This window comes from Choloepus didactylus, chromosome X, assembly GCF_015220235.1.
Source record: "Choloepus didactylus isolate mChoDid1 chromosome X, mChoDid1.pri, whole genome shotgun sequence".
Taxonomy (NCBI): domain Eukaryota; kingdom Metazoa; phylum Chordata; class Mammalia; order Pilosa; family Megalonychidae; genus Choloepus; species Choloepus didactylus.
In genome coordinates, this window is record NC_051334.1 from 100,750,093 (window position 1) to 100,775,042 (window position 24,950).

Sequence of the window (24,950 nt, forward strand, 5' to 3'; positions counted from 1 at the left end):
CATTTACAGAATAATATTTTATCCTTGGGGCTTGAGAGAGTGACAGTCCCACACTTTCCAAAGGCTTATGTGGCAGCCCTTTTCTCTCCAAATCCTGGGGTGAGTGTGCCAACATATCCATGCATTGGGGAGACCACCTTCTCAACCCCACCTCCCTCAAGCATTGGGGTGCCAAACAGACTATGCTTCTCTGGGGCAACAGTTCTCCTCTCTCCACTATGGGGTGGTGGCCAGGCTCTCCCCAATCCCCAGGAAATGTTCTCCATAATCTCCAAGGCCTGGGGCAGCAGCATTCTTCCTGAGGAAACTCTGCCTCTTGAGCAAGCTCACCCTTTCCATGGGCATGCATTGCTCTGCACTCCTTGCCCAAGATTTCTTGACTCCAGACATCAATTTCCATGTTTTCTTGAAGAACTTTCTCCTTCAATCTGTCCTTTTTTTGTCCCTTTCAATCCAGACTGGCAATTTTTCCATTTGTACAGGTGTTGCAAAAAATGTGTTTGCCTCACATGCATATTACAGCGGTCAAAACCATCAGACAAGAGTACTTTCCACAAATCCTTTCTGGAAAACTCCTTCTCCAATCCTGGCTTGTACTGAAATGGTGATTATGTTCTATGTTTGGTTAAATCCTCATGTGGGGCTGTAGCCACTGCAGTTTTGTTTTCTGGAAGCCCAGAGTTTCCAGATCATCAATTTCTGATTTCTTTTTACCCAAGAATTCAGTTCTTAGCTTGTTTCTCTCTTCTCACATTTTATTATAAGCTGCAAGAAGCCAGGATGAATTTTTGATATTTACTTTTGAAATTTCCTCAGTTACATATCCCAGCTTGTCACTTTCAACTTCTGCCTTCCATTCAAACCAGAACTCAATTTTGTCAAATTCTCTGCCACTTTAAAACAAGGATTGCCTTTCTTCCAGTTTGCAGCAACACATTCAACAATTCTGTTCAAGGCCTCATCAGAGCTGTCTTTAGTGTCCATATTTCTACCAACAGTCTCTTCAAAGCCTTCTAAGCCTTTCTATCAATCTCCTTACATTTATTCCAGAATCTCCCCCTTATCCTTTTAAAAAGCCATTCAAACATGGTCCAAGGGACATGTGTCAGCGTGGGTTCCAACCCCACTCCTGGTACCAAAATCTGTTCTGGTTTGCTAATGCCAACATTATGAAAAATACTAGAACTGGATTGGCTTTTATAATGGGGATTTATTAAGATACAAATTTACAGTTCTAAGGCCATAAAAGTGTCCAAAGTAAGGCATCAACAAGATGATATTTTCACTGGGGGATGGTTGATGGTGTCTGGAAAGCCTCTGTTAGATGGGAAGTCTCATGGCTGGTGTCTGTTGACCCTGGTTTGTGCTCAATCTCCTCTATCAGCCCCTGTGAATTCTTGGCTCCTTACCCAGGATGTTTCTCCCTAAGCACCTGGGGGTCCTCTCTTAGCATATCTAGGGGCAAACTTTGGGCTTCTTCTCTTACGTAAATGTACTTCTGTTTGCATCTCCAAGTACCTCTAAGCATCAGCATCAGCAAGTGTCTGGGCCTTTGTAGCTCTTTTAAAGGACTCCAGTAAACTAATCAAGACCCATGCTGAGTGGGTAGGGCAGCACCTCCAAGGAAATAATTCAACCAGAATTATCACCTATAGTTGGGTTAGTCACATCTCCATGTAAACAGCCTAATCCTAATATCCCACAAAATTAGATTAAAAGATCATGGCTCTTTTTTGGGGACATAATATATCCAAACTGGCACCTTACTCTTCAATGTTTTTTGAAGATTTTGAGCAGGATTGGTACTAACTCTTTCTTGAAGGCCTGGTAGAATTCGCTTGGTGAAGCCATCTGGTACTGGACTTTTTTTTAGGAGATTTTTCATGATTGATTCAATCTCCTTACTTGTGATTGGTTTGTTGAGGTTGTCTATTTCTTCTTGAGTCAATATTGGTTGTTCATGCATTTCTATGAAGTTGTCCATTTTGTCTACATTGTCTAGTTTATTTGCATATAGTTGCTCATCATATCCTCTGATTATCTCCTTTATTTCTGTGAGGTTGGTAGTTACATCCCCTTTCCCATTTCTGAATTTGTTTATTTGCATCTTTTCTCTTTCTTTTTATAAAACTAGCCATGGTCCTATTTTATCAATTTTCTCAAGGAATCAATTTCAGGTTTTGTTGTTTCTATTGTTTTCATGTCCTCAATTTCATTTATTTCTGCTCTAACCTTTGTAATTTCTTTCCTTCTGTTTGCTTTGGTGGTAGTTTGCTATTCTTTCCCTAGTTCCTCCAGGTGAACAGCTAATTCCTCAATTTTTGCTCTTTCTTCTTCTTTAATATAGGCATTTAGGGCAAGATATTTACCTCTCAGCACTGCCTTTTCTGTATCCCATAAGTTTCGATATGTTGTGTTTTCATTTTCATTTGCCTCAAGATGATTACTAATTTATGTTGTAATTTGTTCCTTGACCCACTGGGTGTTTAACCGTGTGTTGTTTAGCCTCCATATATTTGTGAATTTTCTGGCCTTCTGCGTGCTATTGATTTCCAACTTCATTCCATTACAATCCAAGAAAATGTTTTGTATAATTTAATTCTTTTAATTTTTTTTTCACAGAAGGGCAGAATTAAATTTTATTTCACCCTGATACAAACTATGTAAAAGATTTACATTTTTCCACACCGCAGCAAAACTTTTCAATGGAATAAGGTATCTTACCATAAATAAAATGTTTATTTGTATAACTGAATATAACTGTTTATATTCTTCAAAATAAAAGATAACGTGTTTGTAAATGATTGTTTAAAAGTTTTAAATCCAGACGTAAACATATGGCTTAATTATTAACATTCTATATTGTACACTGCCAAATTATTTCTTTATCAATTAACACCCATTTATACTGATGCAATTCCATCATTGTTTTATTAGTTGGAATACAGTCCAAAAAGTAGCAATTCAAAATACCAAGCATACACTTCAATTAAATATTAAGCCATGTGGTAATTATACCATATGTATCAAGTTCTGACTACCCTTTATTACCCAGAAATTTGTTTTCAAATAATTTTAAACAGTAATCATAAAATACTGACTACATAAAATCAAAGGATTGCTATTTTTGTTTGCACAAAAACTAAAATATCATTTGATTAAGGTCAAAATTTCAAAGATGTTCATTGGCAGATAAAAACCAAAGCAAAATTTTCTGATGGATTCTAACTTTCCACAGTGGCTGGGTTTCAAACATGTACAAAGTACGTGAAATTAAACTCTATACTACAAGGAGAATCATCTTAGATCAAATCACCTTAGAAATTACAATTTTTAAGATCGAGTCTTAAATATTTCAGAACATAGTACGGTATGATCTAATCATTCTTCTAGTTGATTACAGAAAATTAAAATCACAGAACCATTCCTGTTCCCTGAACTAAAGATTCTAATAACTGAGTAAGTCTAAACTTGGACTAAAAAACAGTTGAAGAAATAAGTAGCACAGAAGTTTTAAGTGATGTCTGGTTTCATTATAAGTATAAATACATCATAAATACCATATGTCTGTGATTCAGAATGTCAAATTACAGCATTTTTTAACAACAGATGTCTATGGCAGGGAAGCAATATTTGGTCTCCTATGAAGGATAATAAAGGAAGAACATGTGTTTTTTCTAGAAAGGAGAAAAGAGTATTAAATGGAAATGATAAGGAAAAAAAAAGTCTGGTCCCCCAAATAAAAGGCCCATTAATTGAAGAGAGCAATAATATTACTCTTTCATTAACACTTAAAAGTATTATCCCTATTAATAGGAATTATATAATGCCATATTCTTTTATATTATCATTTTGATGCATAACTATACCACCTTAGTTTGTATTACAATTATTATGTATATATGAATACATATATAAAAATACAGCCACTGTATGGTGACTAGGCAGTTTTGGAATAAATCCATTGTCTAAGTTATGATGTGCTTAAATCATTTATATCTTAATTACTCATTTATACCTGAACAAATTTTCTCTAAGCATACTAATAACTTCCAAATGATGTAATGAATATTCTCATTGCAGCATTTTATTATTTTTCTGAATTACATTTGGGGAAAAGAAGCCAGCTGCTTCACCTATTTTAATACCAGTATTACTCTGGGATCACATTATACAAATACATGAATAGAAACTTAAAAGGGCATACATTTCCCATGAGGAGACATTTAGTTTGTGTCATTGGCATGTATTCACAAAACATTCTAACACTGCAAACAAGAAGTTTCAGGATTGGGCACATTTAAAAGCTTCTACTCTACTACAGTGATGCTAGTGTACTTCTACCAAAGCCTCCTAGTGATGTCAATCAACTGATGGTAGCACTTTATCAATGAATTGCTGGATATCCATCATTTCCTGGTGACATGAACTGTGCATCAAGCCCCCATAGGTTTTGAAGGTTACATTGGCTGGATTTACTAATGTTTTTAGCTTTTCAGTAGTAAGGGAATCAAACATTAGGGGGACTAAGGGGTCGCAATCTCCATGGCACTGGAGGATAGACATACCTTTATTAGCGCCAGTGATAGGACCCTGTGGAAGCGAATCCCGAAGTGGAAGTCAGCAACTGAGTGCAATGACACCTGCCAGTTTCTGCTACATGGTAAGAGCAGTATATAAAGATAAAGCTCCTCCCTGGGAAAATCCTCCCAAAATAATCCTGTTAGAAGGAATTCCATTCTTCACTTCTTGGTCTATCCAAGATTTGATATTTTCTGCTGCCTGCTTGATTCCAGGTTCATCTTCCTGTGAATCAGGTGAAAGCCCAGTAATATCAAACCAAGAAGGCATACTCATATCCATATTTAATGTTACAGGCATAACCGGTGCATGTGGGCAGATATATTTGATACGTGAACTTCTGATACCTGCAAAGGCTTCTGCCCATCCGTGCCGTGTCTCCCAATCCGTGAAGAAAAACAACCGCCGCAGCGGCCTTGCGGCCGGCGGGCGCGATAGCAGGCAGCGGGGCTGACATGTTATTGTCGCACATGCATGGCTTGGCGGCCGCGGTCGCAAGCGGAAGGAAGAACCGGGCGCCAGTCGCGGCCCGGGTTAAGCAAGCAACAAGCGGTAGTCCCGGCCGGCACCTCCCCACCCCACCCCGGGCGCGCGCTCGGACGCGTGCGCTCTTTTAAATTTTTTAAGACTTGCTTCGTGACCCAACGTATGTCTATACTGTGGAATGATCCATGAGCTCTTGAGAAACGTGTATCTTGCTATTGTGGGATGTTGTTTTCTATAAATATCCATTAATTCTAGTTCACTCACTGCAGAAATCAGCATTGCTGTTTCCTTATTGATCCTCCGTCTAGATGTTCTAGCCATTGATAAGAGTAAAGTATTGAAGTCTTCATTGTCAGTATTTGCCTCATGTATTGTGGGGCACTCTGGCTCATTGCAAAAATAATTACGGTTGTTTGGTCTTCTTGAAGTATTGTCACTTTTATTAATATATAGTGTTCTTCTTTGTCTCTTTTAATTGTTTTAAAGTTGATGTCTTATTTTTCTCATATTAATATAGCTACCACCACTCTTATCTGGTTGTTGTTTGCGAAAAATATTTTTATCCAACCTTTAACTTTCAACCTATTTTTGTCCTTGTGTCTAAAGTGAGTCTCCTCACTTTAGACAGAATATAGATGGGTCCTGTTTTTTAATCCTTTCTGCCAATCTATTATTTTTACTGGGGATTTTAAGGCATTAATATTTAATGTTATTACTGTAAGGGCAGTACTTTCTTCTACAATTTGACTTGGGATTTTATATGACATATCTTATTTTTTCTGTCTCTCCTTTTATGCTTCCTGATAGTCTTCATTTCTATATTCTTCTCCAAACCTCTCTCTCCTGTCTTTTCCTGTCAGTCTGTACCACTCCCCGTAGTATTTCTTGTAGAACAGGTCTCTTGTTCACAAAGTCTGTCAGTGTCTGTCTGAAATTATTTTAAACTCTTCCTCATTTTAGAAGGAGAGTTTTGCCAGATATAAAATTCTTGGTTGGGAGTTTTTCTCTTTCAGTATCTTAAATATACCACTGCTTTATCTATTCCATGTTTTCTGCTGAGAAATCCATACATAGTCTTATCAAACTTCCCTTCTAAGTTATGATTGCTTTTCTCTTGCTGCTTTCAGAATTCTCCCTTTAAGTTTGATGCTGGACAATCTGATCAGTAAGTGTCTTGGAGTAAATCTATGCAGATCTATTCTGGTTGGGGTACACTGCACTTCTTGAACCTGTAGTTTTATGTCTTTCATAACAGTTAGGAAATTTTCAGTGATTATTCCCTCCAGTATTCTCTCTGCCCCATTTCCATTTGCTTCTCCTTCTGGAACACACATAACATGTATATTCATGCACTTCATGTCATCATTCAGTTCCCTGAGACCCTGCTCTTATTTTTCCTTTCTTTTCCCTATCTGTTCTTTTCTATGTATGATTTCAGATGTCCAGTCTTCTAGTTTACTGTTCCTTTTTTCTGCCTCTTCAAATCTGCTGTTGTATCTCTCTGTTGTGTTTTTCATCTCTTCTATTATGTCTTTCATTCTCATAAGTCTTGCCACTTGTTTTTTCAAGCTTATTAATTCTTTATGGTCACACAGTGTCTTCCTTATATCTTTCACCTCTTTTGTCACATAGTCCTTCAACTCATTGATTTGATTTTGAAAATTTGAACATCTTTATTTAGTTGTTTCAACTCCTGTACCTCAGTTGAGGTGCTGGATTTTTTTTTTCCTTTGCTGCTCCATATCTTCATACTTCCTAGTATGACTCATGATTTTTTCTCTCTAAGCATCTGATTTTCTTGTACAAAATTGGCATCTCTTTGGGCTTACAAAAGAGGTGAAGTTTGAAAATATAGACATTATATTCCTTTACCCTGTTTTCTGATTTATATTAGTACCATTTTTTCAGTTTGCTAATGCTGCCAGAATGCAAAATACCAGAAATGGATTGGCTTTTACAATGGGGAGTTATTTGGTTACAAAGTTGCAGTCTTAAGTCCATAAAGTGTCCAAGGTAAAGCATCAACAATAGGGTACCTTTACTGGAGAAAGGTCATTGGCATCTGAAAAACCTCTGTTAGCTGGGAAGGCATGTGGCTAGTGTCTGCTGATGCCAGCTCCTGTGCATTCTTCAAAATGTTGTTCTTGGGGAATTTGTCTTTTCTTAGCATCTCCTGAGCAAAATTCTGCTTTCAAAGGCCATCTTCAAAATGTCTCTGTAAGCTGCAGCAGCAAGCTCCTTCTGTCTGAGCTCTTATATAGGGCTCTAGTAAACTAATCAAGGCCCATGCTGAATGGGCAGGGCCACACCTCCATGGAAATTATCTAATCAGAATTATGACCCACAGTTGGGTGGGTCACATCTTCATGGAAACAATCTAATCCAAAAGTTCCAATCTAGTCAACACTAATACATCTGCCCCCACAAGATTGCATCAAAGAACATGGCATTTGGGGGGACATAATACATCAAAACCAGCACAATATTCAGTGGTTAAATGCTTAGAGATTTCCACCTATATATTCAAGAACAAGAAAATGTCGCCCACTGTCACCACTGTTATTCAACATTGTCCTGAAAGTTCTAGCTGGAACATATAGGCAAAAAAAAAATAAGCCCTCCAAATTGGAAAGGAAGAAGTATAATATTTTCTATTTGCAGATGGCATCCCACTATACATAGAAAACTCTGAAAAACATCACAAAAATTATACTAGAGCTAATACATGAATTTAGAAAAGTGGCAGTGTACCATGTCAACATCCAAAAATCAGTGGTGTTTCCATACATTAGTAATTAATCTGAAGAGGGCATCTAGAAGAAAAACTCCATTTAAAATAACAACTCCATTTAAAATAGCAACTAAGAGAATGAAATATCTGTGAATAAATTTCACCAAGGATGTAAATGACTTGTACACAGAAAACTGCAAAACATTGCTAAAAGAAAATAAAGAAGTCCTAAATATTGGAAAGAAAATCTGTGTTCATGGATTGGAAGACTAAATATGCTTAAGATCCATCCAAAGAAATTTTCAGATACACTGCAATACCAATCAAAATTCCAGAAGCATTCTTTGCAGAAATGGAAAAGTCCATCTTCAAATCTATATAGAAGGGTAAGAAACCTCATGTCCCAAAACAATGTTGAAAAAGAATAAAATTGGTGGACTTAAACTTCATTTTAAAAATTTATTACAATGCTACAGTAATCAAAACAAGGTAGTATTGGCACAAGTACAGATATGTAGACCAAAGGAATGCATTTGATTGTTCAGAAATAAACCCTCACATATATGGACAATTGATTTTTGACAGATGTGCCAAGTCCACTCAATACGGAAAGAGAAATTTATTCAACATATTGTGCTGAGAAAACTGGATAGTCATATGCAGAAAGTGAATGTCATTATGTATCATACACATATCCCATATCATATGCAAAAATTAACAATGGATCAAAAAAGTAAATATTAAAACCAACTACAAAACTCATAAAAGAAAATATAAGGAAACATCTTCAGGACCTTGTGTTAGGCAATGGTTTTTGGACTTAAACTCAAAAGATCAAGTAACAAAAGAAAAATTAGATAAATGAGACTTCATCAAATTTAAAAACAGTTTTGCCTCAAAGGACTTCACCAATGTATTAGTTAGGATTCTCTAGGGAAACAAAACCAATGAGAGATAGCTATAAATATAAGATTTATAAAAGTGTCTCATGCAACTGTGGATATACATGAGTCCAAATTCCATGGGGCAGGCAGCAAACTAGCAACTCCTGAAGCTGTTCAATGAACTCAGGAAATGAACTGGCAACTTCAATGAACTCCTCAGGAAATGCTTTGCTGGTCAGCCAAAGAAGAAGTGAAGGTCCTCTATCTGTCTCACTTAAAAGTCTTCAACTGATTGGAATAAATCCAGCTAACTGCATTATCTCATTGTGGAAGATAAGACCTTTGCTGACATCATCAGTCACAGTTGCAGCCAATTGACTGATTATTCAATAAAACAGCCTTTTGGCTTATTAACAAGCCACAAACATCCTTGCAGCAATGGTTAGGCCAGCACTTGCCTGACCAGACAGCTGGGTACCATCATCTGGCCAAGTTGACACATGAACATAACCATCACAGTTCACCCCTTGTCAACTTGGCAGTTATACACATCACCTAAAACCATACTTTATCTCTAAGTAGAGAACAATAACAGACATATATTTTGCCTGAAAATACTCTGCTGTGCAGCCTACAACCGGAAATGCACTAAATCTCTCCAGAATAGGGTGAAAGTCCTTGGGTGACATTAACTCTTCAAATTGATTGCCTTCATCTTAAATACAGTAAAATGAACAATACAGCTTATGTCATGTTATAAGGGGATAAGACAGAGAAAAAAGCAAAGATATTTGCTTTACAGGCAAATACAAACATACCATAACAAAACAAGGATGAAATATTCATGCCATCATAGTCCTCATTTCTGTAACTGGTCACATGGCCATAGTTAGTATTTATCATTACCTTCCTCCACTACCCATTCCATGTTCTCATTATGCTCAGCAAGCACTTCAGCTGGCCATGGTTCTTTGCCTGGTGGGGTGACCCAAACCTTCATTCCTGAAGTTTCTTGGCCATTGTTAGCCCTGCCTGGATTGATTGGGTTTTTGCAGTTTTCCATTGACTTTAATCACAGGGCATGGTAGTATTAAGAGATGCCCTAGGGGATCTCCTCTATTCCAGAAAAATACTTTATTTCCATTATGTAGTTGCAGTGCTATTTCCCCTTGATAGTCAGGATCAATCACTCCAGCCAGTACAGTAATCCCCTTCCTTGCCTGTTGATTCAGAGGCATAAGAAGCCCAAAGTGGCCAGGCAGTAGTCTTCACTTCCAGTTCAATGGGATTATTGCTGTTTCCTGGTGGACACACTCCTCCTTTTGGAACAAAGACTTGTAGACCAGTAGAGCTGAACCTTGCAGGGTCAGGGAGTAAAAATTTACCTAGTGGATTACTAGGAGTGATAGTGAGTGGTGCCACTCCTGTTTCCACCCCTTGATTCCTGGACCCATGAATCCTGGCTATGGGAGAAACAGCACCATAGAGTGGACACTGATTCAGAGCAAACACAGCCTCCTGGAGAACACTGCCCCAGCCATGCAAGGTATTGCCACCTAGTTGGCACCATAATTGAGTCTTCAACAGGCCATTCCACAGTTCTATCAACCCAGCTGCCTCTGGATGATGAGGAACATGGTAAGACCAGAGAATTACATGAGCATGTGCCCATTCTCTCACTTCATTTGCTGTGAAGTGGTTTCCTTGGTCAGAAGCAATGCTATGTGGAATACCATGATAGTGGATAAGGCATTCTGTAAGTCCATGGATGTTAGTTTTGGCAGAAGCATTTCATGCAGGGGAGGCAAACCCATATCCAGAGTATGTGTCTATTCCAGTAAGAACAAATCACTACCCTTTCCATGATGGAAGTGGTTCAATGTAATCAACCTGCCACCAGGTAACAGGCTGATCACCTTGGGGAATAGTCCCATATCAGGGACTGAATGTGGGTCTCTGCTGCTGGCAGATTGGGCACTCAGCTGTGGCTGTGGCCAGGTCAGCCTTGGTGAGTGGAAGTCCATGTTGCTCAGCCCATGCATAACCTCCATCCCTACCACCATGGTCACATTGTTCATGAGCCTATTGGGCAATGACAGGAGTTGCTGGGGAAAGAGGCTGATTGGTATCAACCAAACAGGTCATTTTATCCACTTCATTATTAAAATCTTCTACTGAAGTCACCCTCTGGAGAGCATTCACATAGGACACAAATATCTTCATATTTTTTTGCCTGCCCAGAAAGATCTATCCACAAACCCCTTCCCCAGACATCTATTTCACCAATCTTCCAATCACATTCCTTCCAAGTCCCTGACCATCCAGCTAAACCATTAGCAACAGCCCATGAATCAGTATACAAATGCACCTCTGGCCAGTTCTCCTTCCAAGCAAATTGAACAACCAGGTACACTGCTTGAAGTTCTGCCCACTGGGAGAATTTCCCCTCACAGCTGTCCTTCAGGGACATCCCAGAAAGGGGCTGCAGTGCTGCAGCTGTCCACTTTCAGGTGGTACCTGCAAATCATGCAGAACCATCTGTAAAACAGGCCTGAGTTTTCTCTTCCTCAGTCAACTGATTGTAAGGAACTCACCAAGATGCCATAGCTGTGGGCTGGGAAAGAGAAGGTAAGGTGGAAGGAGTGGGGGCCATGAGCATTTTGGCTACTTCCTCATGTAACTTACTTGTGCCCTCAGGACACACTTGAGCTCTATCTCATATATAACATTTCCATTTTATGACAGAGTGCTGCTGTGCATGCCCAACTTTATGGCATGGTTGATCAGACAACACCCAGCTCATGATAGGTAACTCAGGTCTCATGGTAACTTTGTGGCCCATATTAAGCGTTCTGTCTCTACTAAGGCCAAGTAACAGGCCAACAGCTGTTTCTCAAATGGAGAGTAATCTGCAGAGGATGGTAAAGCTTTACTCCAAAATCCTAAGGGCCTGCATTGTGATTCTCCCATAGGAGCCTGTCAAAGACATCAAACAGCATCTCTATTTGCCACTGACACTTCCAGCACCATTCAGTCAGCTGGATCATATGGTCTAAGTGGCAGAGCAGCTCATACAGCAGCCTGGACCAGTCACAGAGCCTCATCTATTTCTGGTCCCCACTCAAAACTAGAAGTTTTTCTAGTCACTCACTAAATGGGCCAGAGTGGTACACCCAAATGAGGAATATGTTTTCTCCAAAATCCAAAGAGGCAAACTAAGCATTGTGCCTCTTTTTTGGCTATAGTGGGGGCCAGTTGCAACAGCTTATCCTAGTTTTAATGTATTATGTCCCCCAAATGCCATTATCTTTGATGTAATCTTGTGTGGGCAGACGTTATCAGTGTTGATTAGAATGTAATTCTTTGAGTGTTTCTTTGGAATGCACCCCACCCAGCTGTGGGTGATGACTCTGATTGAATAATTTCCATGGAGGTGTTGTTCTGCCCATTCGGGGTGGGTCTAAGTTGAGTTACTGCAGCCATATAAATGAGCTGATGGACAGAGGGAACTCAGTGCAGCTGTGAGTGATGTTTTGAAGAGGAGCTACAGCCAAGAGAGACACTTAGAAGAAAGCACAGGAGCTGCAGAAGAGAGATAGTTTGAAGACAGCTATTGAAAGCAGACTCTTGCTCTGGAGAAGCTAAGAGAGGACAAATACTCCAAGTGCAACTAACAGTGACATTTTTGAGGAACTGCAGCCTAGAGAGGAATGTCCTGGGAGAAAGCCATTTTGGAACCAGAACTCTGGAGCAGATACCAGCCATGTGCCTTCCCAGCTAACAGAGGTTTTCTGGACACCATTGGTCATCCTCCAGTGAAGGTACCTGATTGCTGATCTGTTACCTCGGACACTTTATGGCCTTAAGGCTGTAACTGTGTGGCCAAATAAACCCCCTTTTATAAAAGCCAATCCATCTCTGGTGCTTTGCATTCCAGCAGCATTAGAAAACTAGAACAGATTTTGGTACTGGAAGTGGGGTGCTTTTGCTGCTCAGTTTGCAAATATGAAACATGTTGGAATGGCTTTTCAAATGGATAAGGGGAAGATTCTGGAAGAATTGTGAAGAGCTTGATAGAAAAGGCCTAAACTGCTTTGAAGATACTGTTTGTGGAAATATGGACTCTAAAGGTACTTCTGACGAGGCCTTGAACAGAAATGATGACTGTATTGTGAACTGGAAGAAAGGCAATCCTTGTTTTAAAGTGGCAGAGAATTTGGCAAAATTGAGTCCTGGTTTCAGATGGAAGGAAGTATTTGAAAGCAACAACCTGGAATACTTAGCTGAGGAGATCTCCAGACTATGGGTGGAGGATGTACCCTGGCTTCTCCTTGCAGCTTATAGTAAAATGCAAGCGGAGAGAGATAAACTTAGAATTGAACTCTTGGGTTCAAAGAAACCAGAAGCTGATGGCTTGGAAAATTATAGGCTTCCAGGGGGTGGAATCCCAGAAACTACAGCCCAACATGAGGATGTAACCAAACATGGAACCCAGCTGTCATTTCAGTACAAGCCAAGATTGGAAAAGGAGTTAAGCAGAAAGGATTTGTGGAAAGTCCTATTGTCTGATGGCTTTGACCCCTGTGTGCTTCATGTGAAGCCAACAGAATTTTTGTGAGATCTTTATAGACAGAGCTGCTGCCAGTCTGGACTGGAGGAGACAGACAAGGAACAAATTGAAGGAAAAATTTATTCAAAGACAAGAGCCATGGAGGTTGAGGTCTGGAGTCAAGAGGTCTTGGGCTGGGAGAGCAGAGTGGCCCACATGAATGGAAAGGGTGAGTTTGCCCAGAGGTTGAGGGTGGGCCTTTGACCTTGATGCTCTGGAAGAGTTTTGTCACCCCAGGCACCAAAGAGGGTGTTGCACATTCCCAGGGAATTAGGGAGAGCCTGGCTGCCACCACACTGTTCTGGAGGGGCTGAGCATGTGCCCGAGATGGAAAGGAATCTGGGTGCTGCCCCAATGTTTGAGGAGGGTGGGGCCAAGAAAGTGGTCTCCCCAATATATGGATATGCTGGAGCACTCACCCAAGCATTTGGAGAGGAAAGGGCTGCCACAAAGGCCCTTAGGAAGGGTTAGACACCCACTCTCTCAAGCCCCAAGGATGCAATGTCATTCTGTAAATGACTCTCAGACTTTGAAATCTAATGGAGTTTGTCCTGTGGGTTTTAGGAACTGTTTTGGTCCTGTGAACCCTGTTTTCCTTACTGTTTTTCCTTATGGCAATGGGAATTTTTATCCCATGAATGTCCCTCCTCTGTATATTGGAAGCACATAATTTGTTCTAAGTTCACAGATCCACAGCTAAAGGAAAATTATGCCTTAGGACTGACCATGCCTATAATTGATTTTGATGGACTTTTGTACTTAACTATTGTTACTGAAATGATTTAAGTTTTTGTGATATTGTGATGGGATGAATGTATTTTGTATATAGAAAGATAATGTCATTTTGGGGTACAGGGGTTGAAATGTGCCAGTTTGAATGTATTATGTCCCCCCAAATGCCATTATCTTTGATGTAATCTTGTGTGCGCAGACATTATCAGTGTTGATTAGATTGTAATTCTTTGAATGTTTCTTTGGAATGCACCCCACCCAGCTGTGGGTGATAACTCTGATTCGATAATTTCCATGGAGATGTTGTTCCGCCCATTCAGGGTGGGTCTAAGTTGAGTCACTGGAGCCATATAAATGAGCTGCCAGGCAGAGGGAACTCAGTGCAGCTGTGAGTGATGTTTTGAAGAGGAGCTACAGCCAAGAGGGACACTTAGAAGAAAGCACAGGAGCTGCAGATGAGAGATAGTTTGAAGACAGCTATTGAAAGCAGACTCTTGCTCTGGAGAATCTAAGAGAAGACAATACCCCAAGTGCAACTAACAGTGACATTTTTGAGGAACTGCAGCCTAGAGAGGAATGTCCTGGGAGAAAGCCATTTTGGAACCAGAACTCTGGAGCAGACACCAGCCACGTGCCTTCCCAGCTAACAGAGGTTTTCTGGACACCATTGTTCATCCTCCAGTGAAGGTACCTGATTGCTGATCTGTTACCTCGGACACTTTATGGCCTTAAGACTGTAACTGTGTGACCAAATAAACCCCCTTTTATAAAAGCCAATCCATCTCTGGTGTTTTGCATTCTAGCAGCATTAGCAAACTAGAACAGAAAGGATATCTCAACAGGCCCCACACCACTGGACACCTAGAAATTTTACTGAAGTGGAAGGCCCCTGTATTTTTGTGGGATTTATCTCTGATCCTCTGCCATGCAAATGCCTTAACAACAAATCTAGAGTAGTTGCTACTTCTTGCTCACTAGGTCCAATCAACATGATATCATCAATATAATGGACTAGCATGATATCTTGTGGGAGAGAGAAATGATCAAGATCCCTGTGGACAATATTATGACATAGGGCTGGAGAGTTGATATAACACTGAGGTAGCACAGTGAATGTGAACTACTGGCCTTGCCAGATGAATGCAAACTGTTTCTGGTGGTCCTTACTAACAGCTATTCGGAGAAAAGCATTTGCCAGCTCAATATCTTCATACCAGGTACCAGGGGATGTGTTGATTTGTTCAAGCATTGATACCACATCTGGAACAGCAGCTGCAATTAGAGTCACAACCTGGTGAAGCTTGCAATAATCCACTGTCATCCTCCAAGTCACATCTGTTTTCTGCATAGGTCAAATAGGAGAGTTGAATGGGGATGTGGTGGGTATCACCAACCCTGCATCTTTCAAGTCCTTAAGAGTGGCATTAATCACTACTGTCCCTCCAGGAATCCACTATTGCTTCTGGTTTACTATTTTGCTAGGCAGGGGCAGTTCTAGTGGCTTCCACTTGGCCTTTCCCACCATAATAGCCCTCACTCCACGAGCCAGGGAACCAGTGTGAGGATTCTGCCAGTTGCTGAGTATGTCTATTCCAATTATGCATTCCAGCACTGGGGAAATAACCACAGAATGGGTCTGGGGACTCACTGGATCCACTGTGAGACAGACCTGAGCTAAAACTCTATCGATCATCTGACCTCCAAAAGCCCCAAATCTGACTGGTGGACCAGAGTGATATTTTGGGCCTCCTGGAATTAATTTCACTTCTGAACTGGTGTCTAGTAATCCATGAAATATCTGATCATTTCCTTTTCCTCAATGCACAGTTACCCTGGTAAAAGGCCATAGGTCCCCCTGGGGAAGGCTGGGAGGAAGATTATCAGTATAAATTTTTGGCAGTGTAACAGGGTCCTTCCCCAAGTGTACCCAGCCTTCCCCTCATTCAAGTGGCTCTGGATCTGTAAACTGTCTTATGTCTGGGAATTGATTAAGGGGACATGACTCTCTGTTTTTAAAATTCAAGGGAGAAGCAGTGCTAAGGGGGAAATTTATAGCACTAAACGCATATATTAAAAAGGAAGAAAGAGCCAAAATCAAAGATCTAATGGATCAACTGAAGAAGCTAGAAAATGAACAGCAAACCAACCCTAAACCAAGTAGAAGAAAAGAAATAACAAGGATTAAAGCAGAAATAAATGACATAGAGAACAAAAAAACAATAGAGAGGATAAATATCACCAAAAGTTGGTTCTTTGAGAAGATCAACAAGATTGACAAGCCCCTAGCTAGACTGACAAAATCAAAAAGAGAGAAGACCCATATAAACAAAATAATGAATGAAAAAGGTGACATAACTGCAGATCCTGAAGAAATTAAAAAAATTATAAGAGGATATTATGAACAACTGTATGGCAACAAACTGGATAATGTAGAAGAAATGGACAATTTCCTGGAAACATATGAACAACCTAGACTGACCAGAGAAGAAATAGAAGACCTCAACCAACCCATCACAAGCAAAGAGATCCAATCAGTCATCAAAAATCTTCCCACAAATAAATGCCCAGGGCCAGATGGCTTCACAGGGGAATTCTACCAAACTTTCCAGAAAGAACTGACACCAATCTTACTCAAACTCTTTCAAAACATTGAAAAAAATGGAACACTACCTAACTCATTTTATGAAGCTAACATCAATCTAATACCAAAACCAGGCAAAGATGCTACAAAAAAGGAAAACTACCGGCCAATCTCCCTAATGAATATAGATGCAAAAATCCTCAACAAAATACTTGCAAATCGAATCCAAAGACACATTAAAAAAATCATACACCATGACCAAGTGGGGTTCATTCCAGGCATGCAAGGATGGTTCAACATCAGAAAAACAATCAATGTATTACAACACATTAAAAACTCGAAAGGGAAAAATCAATTGATCATCTCAATAGATGCTGAAAAAGCATTTGACAAAATCCAACATCCCTTTTTGATAAAAACACTTCAAAAGGTAGGAATTGAAGGAAACTTCCTCAACATGATAAAGAGCATATATGAAAAACCCACAGCCAGCATAGTACTCAATGGTGAGAGACTGAAAGCCTTCCCTCTAAGATCAGGAACAAGACAAGGATGCCCGCTGTCACCACTGTTATTCAACATTGTGCTGGAAGTGCTAGCCAGGGCAATCCGGCAAGACAAAGAAATAAAAGGCATCCAAATTGGAAAAGAAGAAGTAAAACTGTCATTGTTTGCAGATGATATGATCTTATATCTAGAAAACCCTGAGAAATCAACGATACACCTACTAGAGCTAATAAACAAATTTAGCAAAGTAGCGGGATACAAGATTAATGCACATAAGTCAGTAATGTTTCTATATGCTAGAAATGAACAAACTGAAGAGACACTCAAGAAAAAGATACCATTTTCAATAGCGACTAAAAAAATCAAGTACCTAGGAATCAACTTAACCAAAGATGTAAAAGACCTATACAAAGAAAACTACATAACTCTACTAAAAGAAATAGAAGGGGACCTTAAAAGATGGAAAAATATTCCATGTTCATGGATAGGAAGGCTAAATGTCATTAAGATGTCAATTCTACCCAAACTCATCTACAGATTCAATGCAATCCCAATCAAAATTCCAACAACCTACTTTGCAGACTTGGAAAAGCTAGTTATCAAATTTATTTGGAAAGGGAAGATGCCTCGAATTGCTAAAGACACTCTAAAAAAGAAAAACGAAGTGGGAGGACTTACACTCCCTGACTTTGAAGCTTATTATAAAGCCACAGTTGCCAAGACAGCATGGTACTGGCACAAAGATAGACATATAGATCAATGGAATCGAATTGAGAATTCAGAGATAGACCCTCAGATCTATGGCCGACTGATCTTCGATAAGGCCCCCAAAGTCACCGAACTGAGCCATAATGGTCTTTTCAACAAATGGGGCTGGGAGAGTTGGATATCCATATCCAAAAGAATGAAAGAGGACCCCTACCTCACCCCCTACACAAAAATTAACTCAAAATGGACCAAAGATCTCAATATAAAAGAAAGTACCATAAAACTCCTAGAAGATAATGTAGGAAAACATCTTCAAGACCTTGTATTAGGAGGCCACTTCCTAGACTTTACACCCAAAGCACAAGCAACAAAGAGAAAATAGATAAATGGGAACTCCTCAAGCTTAGAAGTTTCTGCACCTCAAAGGAATTTCTCAAAAAGGTAAAGAGGCAGCCAACTCAATGGGAAAAAATTTTTGGAAACCATGTATCTGACAAAAGACTGATATCTTGCATATACAAAGAAATCCTACAACTCAATGACAATAGTACAGACAGCCCAATTATAAAATGGGCAAAAGATATGAAAAGACAGTTCTCTGAAGAGGAAATACAAATGACCAAGAAACACATGAAAAAATGTTCAGCTTCACTAGCTATTAGAGAGATGCAAATTAAGACCACAATGAGATACCATCTAACACCGGTTAGAATGGCTGCCATTAAACAAACAGGAAACTACAAATGCTGGAGGGGATGTGGAGAAATTGGAACTCTTATTCATTGTTGGTGGGACTGTATAATGGTTCAGCCACTCTGGAAGTCAGTCTGGCAGTTCCTTAGAAAACTAGATATAGAGCTACCATTCGATCCAGCGATTGCACTCCTCGGTATATACCCGGAAGATCGGAAAGCAGTGACACGAACAGATATCTGCACGCCAATGTTCATAGCAGCATTGTTCACAATTGCCAAGAGATGGAAACAACCCAAATGTCCTTCAACAGATGAGTGGATAAATAAAATGTGGTATATACACACGATGGAATACTACGCGGCAGTAAGAAGGAACGATCTGGTGAAACATATGACAACATGGATGAACCTTGAAGACATAATGCTGAGCGAAATAAGCCAGGCACAAAAAGAGAAATATTATATGCTACCACTAATGTGAACTTTGAAAAATGTAAAACAAATGGTTTATAATGTAGAATGTAGGGGAACTAGCAGTAGAGAGCAATTAAGGAAGGGGGAACAATAAAAAAAAAAAAAAAAAAAAAAAAAAATTCAAGGGAGACTTTTGTTCACTTGACCTAGAATTCTTCTGCTTATATATTTCAAACAAGAATTTAGTCAATTGCTCGTCTATTTTACTACCTGGTACTCCATGATCTACTAGCCAATGCCATAAGTCTCTGCAAGCCAGATTATTTTGATTGCTGCTTTGGGCCTGTTTTCCATTATGGGAGCCATGCTTACCTTATCTGTGGTGATTAACTATAGCCACTTGGCTTCTGTTGACTTGGGACATGATTATCCCCATTGTGTTTAAGGTTTCCAGCTCAGTGACAGTTCTGATGGTAATATCTGACCTACAGAGAAGGGCAACTACAGAGCTCTTCAGGGATGATGGAGCTAGTCTCACAAATTTATTCCTCACAGTCCCAGTAATAGGTGTGTCCTCTGGACATTCCAAGGGTATGCGAGCAGGTCTTCCATGATAAATCCACTCCAACATTCCAATCTCTCTAAGTCTTTGAATCCCCTCCTCTACATTATACCAGGGCAGTTCTGGCATTTCAACCTCCCATAACATTGGCCTCCTTTTGATCCATGTTTCAGCCAACCACCCAAAGAAACTGTTCACGCCCTTTCTAACCCCTTGAGCTACAACATTGAATGAAGAATCTCTCCTTAGTGGGTAAATTCAGCCTGATCCAACCTTATATTCCACCATTATCCCACAACCTTAATATCCATTCCCACACATATTCCCCTGGTTTCTCTTTGTATAAGTTGGAAAACTCATAACAGTTCTTTTGGAGTATAGTGTACTTCCTCATGGGTCACACTTTGTACCTTACCCTTCGGGACCTTTTGGGAATTTTGTCTTGTTATAGGTCTTGAAGCAAAGACTAGCGGTGGGGGTGGGTCATGAAAAGAATTATAAGTTTCCTTCAAGCCATTTACCTCAAGACATTCTGCTGCATTTTCATCTCGTAAAACAGGATTAATCTTTCCAGACAGAGGACTGAGGGCTGCTACCGCAGGGGAGATGATTACACCATTAGCAGGTACTGAAGGATCAATTGCTTTAGGTGGAGGTTGGATTGCAGGCTCCTTAGGGCAGACTGGAGGTGAGGAAGCTGTTTCCTCAAGGCAGACTGGAGGTGGGGGGCTGTTTCCTCAGGACAGTCCACTACAGGTAAATTTAACAAAGACTCAGCAGAAACCGGGATTCCAATGTCCTCACTACCATTTTTATCAATCCGTATGTCCCCATCCCAAGTTTCAGAATCCCATTCTTTTCCAATTAATGCCTTTACTTTAACAGTAGACACCCTGAGAGGTTGAGATTTTAGCTTACATTGTGTCTGGTTTTCAGAAATCTCAAGTCTGCGACCACAGGAAATAAGATTTTCTTTCAGGACACACACAGAAGCATTTACATCTGTAATACGGCACTTAAGTTTTAAATTTGAAGACTTTAGCTCATTCCTTTCCCTTATAACTTTATCCAACATATCTAAGAGCCTCCAGCCAACATCATTATACCTCTTAATTCTGCAAAACTCTGTTAAGGTGTCAAAAACACTGTCACCCAGAGCCTTGCTTCATACAAGAGTATGATTAGGAGAATCAGATGGTTCTATTTTGTGTATTTCCATTGCCAACTCATGCCTTGGACTGTCAGTGCCATCTTGATTATTGGAAATGGAGTCATTAGTGCCTTTGAATCTAATCAGAGTAGAAAACAACTTGTAAAAGTCCATTTTAAGATTGTTTTTCAAGAACCATTACTAGTACAAAGTTGTATTAGTTAGGGTTCTCTAGGTAAACAGAATCAATGAGAGATATCTATGAAGATTTATTAAATGTCTCACACAACTGTGGTATGCATGAGTCCAAATTCCATAGGTCAGTCAGCAAACTGGCAACTCCAGTGAAGATGTTCAATGAACTCCTCAGGAAATGCTTTGCCGGTCAGCCAAAGAAGAAGTAAATGTCCTCTATCTGTCTTGCTTAAAAGTCTTCAATTGATTGGATTAAATCCAGCTGACTGCATTCTCTCATTGTGGAAGACATACCCTTTGTTGATGTCATCAGTCACAGCTGCAGCCAATTGTTGATTTAATAAACCAGCCTCTTGGTTTATTAACCAGCCATGAACATCCTCACTGCAATGGTTAGGCAGGTGCTTGCTTGACCAGACAGCTCGGTACCCTTACCTGGCCAAGTTGACACATGAACTTAACCATCACAATCATTAAAGTAAGAAGATGGTCTACAAAATGGGAGAAAATATTTGGGAACCACATATGTAATAAGATTTTAATATCCACAATATAAAAGAAATCCTACAACTCAGTAACAAAAAAGACAAACAACTCAATTATAAAAAATGAGCAAAAGGTATGAAAAGTCATTTCTCCAAAGAAGTATACAAATGGCCAATAAGCACAGGAAAAAGGGCTCAACATCATTAGCCATTAGGGAAATGCTAATGAGAACCACAATGTTATACCATGTCATGTACACTAGAATGCCTACTATTAACAAAACAGAAAATAACAAGCATTGGAGAGGATGTGCCAAAATAAGAAAATTTTTGTTAGGAATGTAAACTGGTGCAGTTGCTGTGCAGAAGTTTGGTGCCTCCTCAGAAAGTTAAGTGTAGAATTACCATATGACCTGGCAGTCCCACTTCTAGGTATATACCCAAAGAATTGGAAGCATGGTTGTGAACAGATACTTGCACACTGTGGTAGTTTGAAGCTGTTATGTACCCCAAAAAAGGCCATTCTCTTTTAATCCATTCCTGTGGGTGTAGACCTAATGTAGGTGAACATTTTGATTAGGTTATTTCATTTGAGATGTGACCTGCCTCATTCAGGGTGGGTCTTGATCCCCTTGCCAAAATCCTTTATAAGAGGATAAAATATGTACAAAAGCTAAGACATGAAATTGAGAGAAATTTAGAGAAAAAGCCACAGGCAGAAGCTGAAGCAATGGAACCCAGGAAAGAAGGACCAGCAGATGCTGGCCATGTGCCTTCCCATTTAACAGGGGTATCAAGGATGCTAGCAGCCTGTCTTCAGAGTCTAGGTATCATCTTACTGATGCCTTGAGTTGGACATTTTCATGGCCTAAGAAATGTAAATTTTAAGTTAATACATTCCCATTGTAAAAAGCAACACATTTCTAGTACATTGCATTCCAGCAGCTTTAGCAAACCAAAACATGCACCAGTGTTCATAATGGCATTATTCATAATTGTTAAAACATGGAAGCAAGCCATATGTCCATCAACAGATGAATGGTAATCAAGATCTGCTATATACATACAATGGAATATTATGCAATTGTAAAAAGGAATGCTGTTCTGAAACATGCTACAACATGAGTTAACCTTGAAGACATCAAGTTAAGTGAAATAATCCAGATATAAAAGGACAAATGTTGTATGGCAACATATATTAAATAAATAGTATATGAACATTCAAAAAGTTAGAACTAAGAATAGAGTATACTTGGGGCTAGAATAGCAGTAGGGAATGAGGAGTGCATGCTTAATTTGTACAGAGTTTCTCTTTGAGGTTGTGGTAGTTTGGAGCTGTTATGTATACCAGAAAAGGCCATGTTATTTTAATCTATTCCTGTAGGTGCAGATCTATCTGGGGTGGGACTTTTTGGTTAGGTTATTTCAATTGAAATGTGACCCAGCCCATTCAAGGTGGGTCTTAATCCTTTTACTGGAATCCTTTATGAGCATAAAAGACAGAAAAAGCCCAAGGAGCTCTGAAAGAAAAAAAAAAAAAAAAAAAAAAAAACACCTAGAGGATCTAAGCAATGAAAACAGGGAGAGAAAGACAAGCAGACAGTGCCATGTGCTTTCCCATGTGACAGAGGTGTCCCAGATGCCAGCGGCCTTTCTTCAGAGACAGTATCATCCTGTTCATGGCTTAATTTGGACATTTTAATGGCCTGAGAACTGTTAATTGTAAATTAGTAAATCCCCATTGTAAAAGACAACCCATTTCTCATATATTGCATTCTGACAGCTTTAGCAAACTGAAACAGAGGTGATGGAAAAATTTGGTAATGGATGGTGGTGATGGTAGCACAACATTGTGAATATTATTAACACCACTGTATTGTATATTTGAATTTGGATAAAAGAAGGTGTTTGAGATTGTATATATGTCACTAGGACACATTTTTTTAAACCCATAGGACCACAACACAGTGTAGTCTAATGTAAACTAAGGATAATAGTTAATATTATAATTATAATAATATTGATTCATCAATTGTAAAAATTGTACCATGTTAATGCAAAATGTTATTAATAGGGAAAACTGTGTGTGAGAGAGGGATAATGGGTACTCTGTACTTTCTGCATGAATTTTCTGTAAATATACAACTTCTCTAATAAAATAATAAAACAAAAAAGAAACATAATAGCTAGTACACATAGAATTGACCACAATGTACATGTTTCTAATTCACATACATGTAGTGACCCATTTAATCTCAGGACAATTATCCAACAACTTAACTATATAGGCATAAACAACTCTCTAAAATTGCAAGGGATGGCAAAAAAGCAGATCTATTTCCCCTGAGAATTGTTTATTCTTTAACTGTTAAAAGCAGTGCTACTGGTGTGTCACTTCCTGGCGCTCACTGGGGGGCCCAGCTTTCACCCACTGCTGCCACCTAGGGGCTGGTGTCCCAAGATGGCGGCTCCTCCCAGCGAGTACTTCAGCAGTGAGAGCCACGTGTCAGGCCAGACGTGCTAGGAGCAACAGCTGCAGGGAGAGGTGGTAACCTCCGACTACGGGTCCAAAATGCTGGCTTTAACATGTCCCTCTTCCAGTGAAAAGTCCAACTATGCAGACATCTTGCTCATAAACTTATAGTATGTTTCAGAAGCGGAAATAATTAATGACTGAACAGAAACCCTCCTCCCCCAGCTTCACTCAAGGTTAGTAAGCTTACCAGCGAAGCAGGGACAAAGAAGGAAGAGAAGCTGAGCCAGGCCTATGCAATAGCGCTAGTGTCTCCTTTGAAGGCCAGCAGCTCTTCCAGGCCATTCACAAGACCATTAAAGACTGCAAATGGCAAGAAAAAAACATTGTAGTCATGGAAGAAGCTGTTATTACACCCTCATATCAAGTAGAAAACTATAAAGGTAAAGAGGGAATGCACTGAGCCATGAACGCAAAATATTTGAAAAACATTTTAGAGATGTGGAAAGTCAAAAGATACTGTAGTGTTCATAAGCCCAGCAACCAAAGAAGGAGGCTGCCTTGTCATCCTGAGACCATATACATGGAGGACTCTTCCAGCATCTGGCCAAGGAGGCGATGATGGCTTCACAGGAGGCAGACCAAGGGAGGAAAGGGATCTTTGACTTCCTGTTGACTCTTGTTAACAGAGGGTCAGCATTTCCAAATCTTAGACTTGAACAAATGAAATACCCAATGAAAAAGAACAAGAGAATAGTTTAAAAGTTGAATCATTACTTGACTAACAGATTTTGGTCCACCCACGTCCTTTTCACAGACCCCTCCTATAGCAGTCACCTTGTTAATTTTATTTTTTAAAATTCTCTTCCTCTCCTACTCTGCCCTTTCATTCTGTTTTTATAAGACATTCTGTTTATGTAAGTGGTTACACTTGCCTTCTGAGTGATTGAAAGAACCTTTTACATCTCTTCCAACATAAAAGTAACAAGCTGACTATGATATTAGTTTTATTTTTCTTAACTTTAAATATATATATGGAAAAATATATTAAAGTGTCCTCTAAATATTTTCTGCTTCTTGCAGGCCTCTTTTTAACTAGATCATGGCCTTTTTCCCCACCTCATCCCTCCAAAAATAAAAATGTATTGCCTTCTCAC

General features: G+C 39.5%; 2 pseudogenes; one reads left to right on the top strand and one right to left on the bottom strand.

Annotated features, from left to right (window-relative positions):
* Window positions 1-4,362: 4,362 nt before the first annotated feature.
* Window positions 4,363-5,053, bottom strand: LOC119523390 (annotated as a pseudogene).
* Window positions 5,054-23,781: 18,728 nt separating this feature from the next.
* On the top strand, window positions 23,782-24,366 carry LOC119522008 (annotated as a pseudogene).
* The last annotated feature ends 584 nt before the right edge of the window (window positions 24,367-24,950 follow it).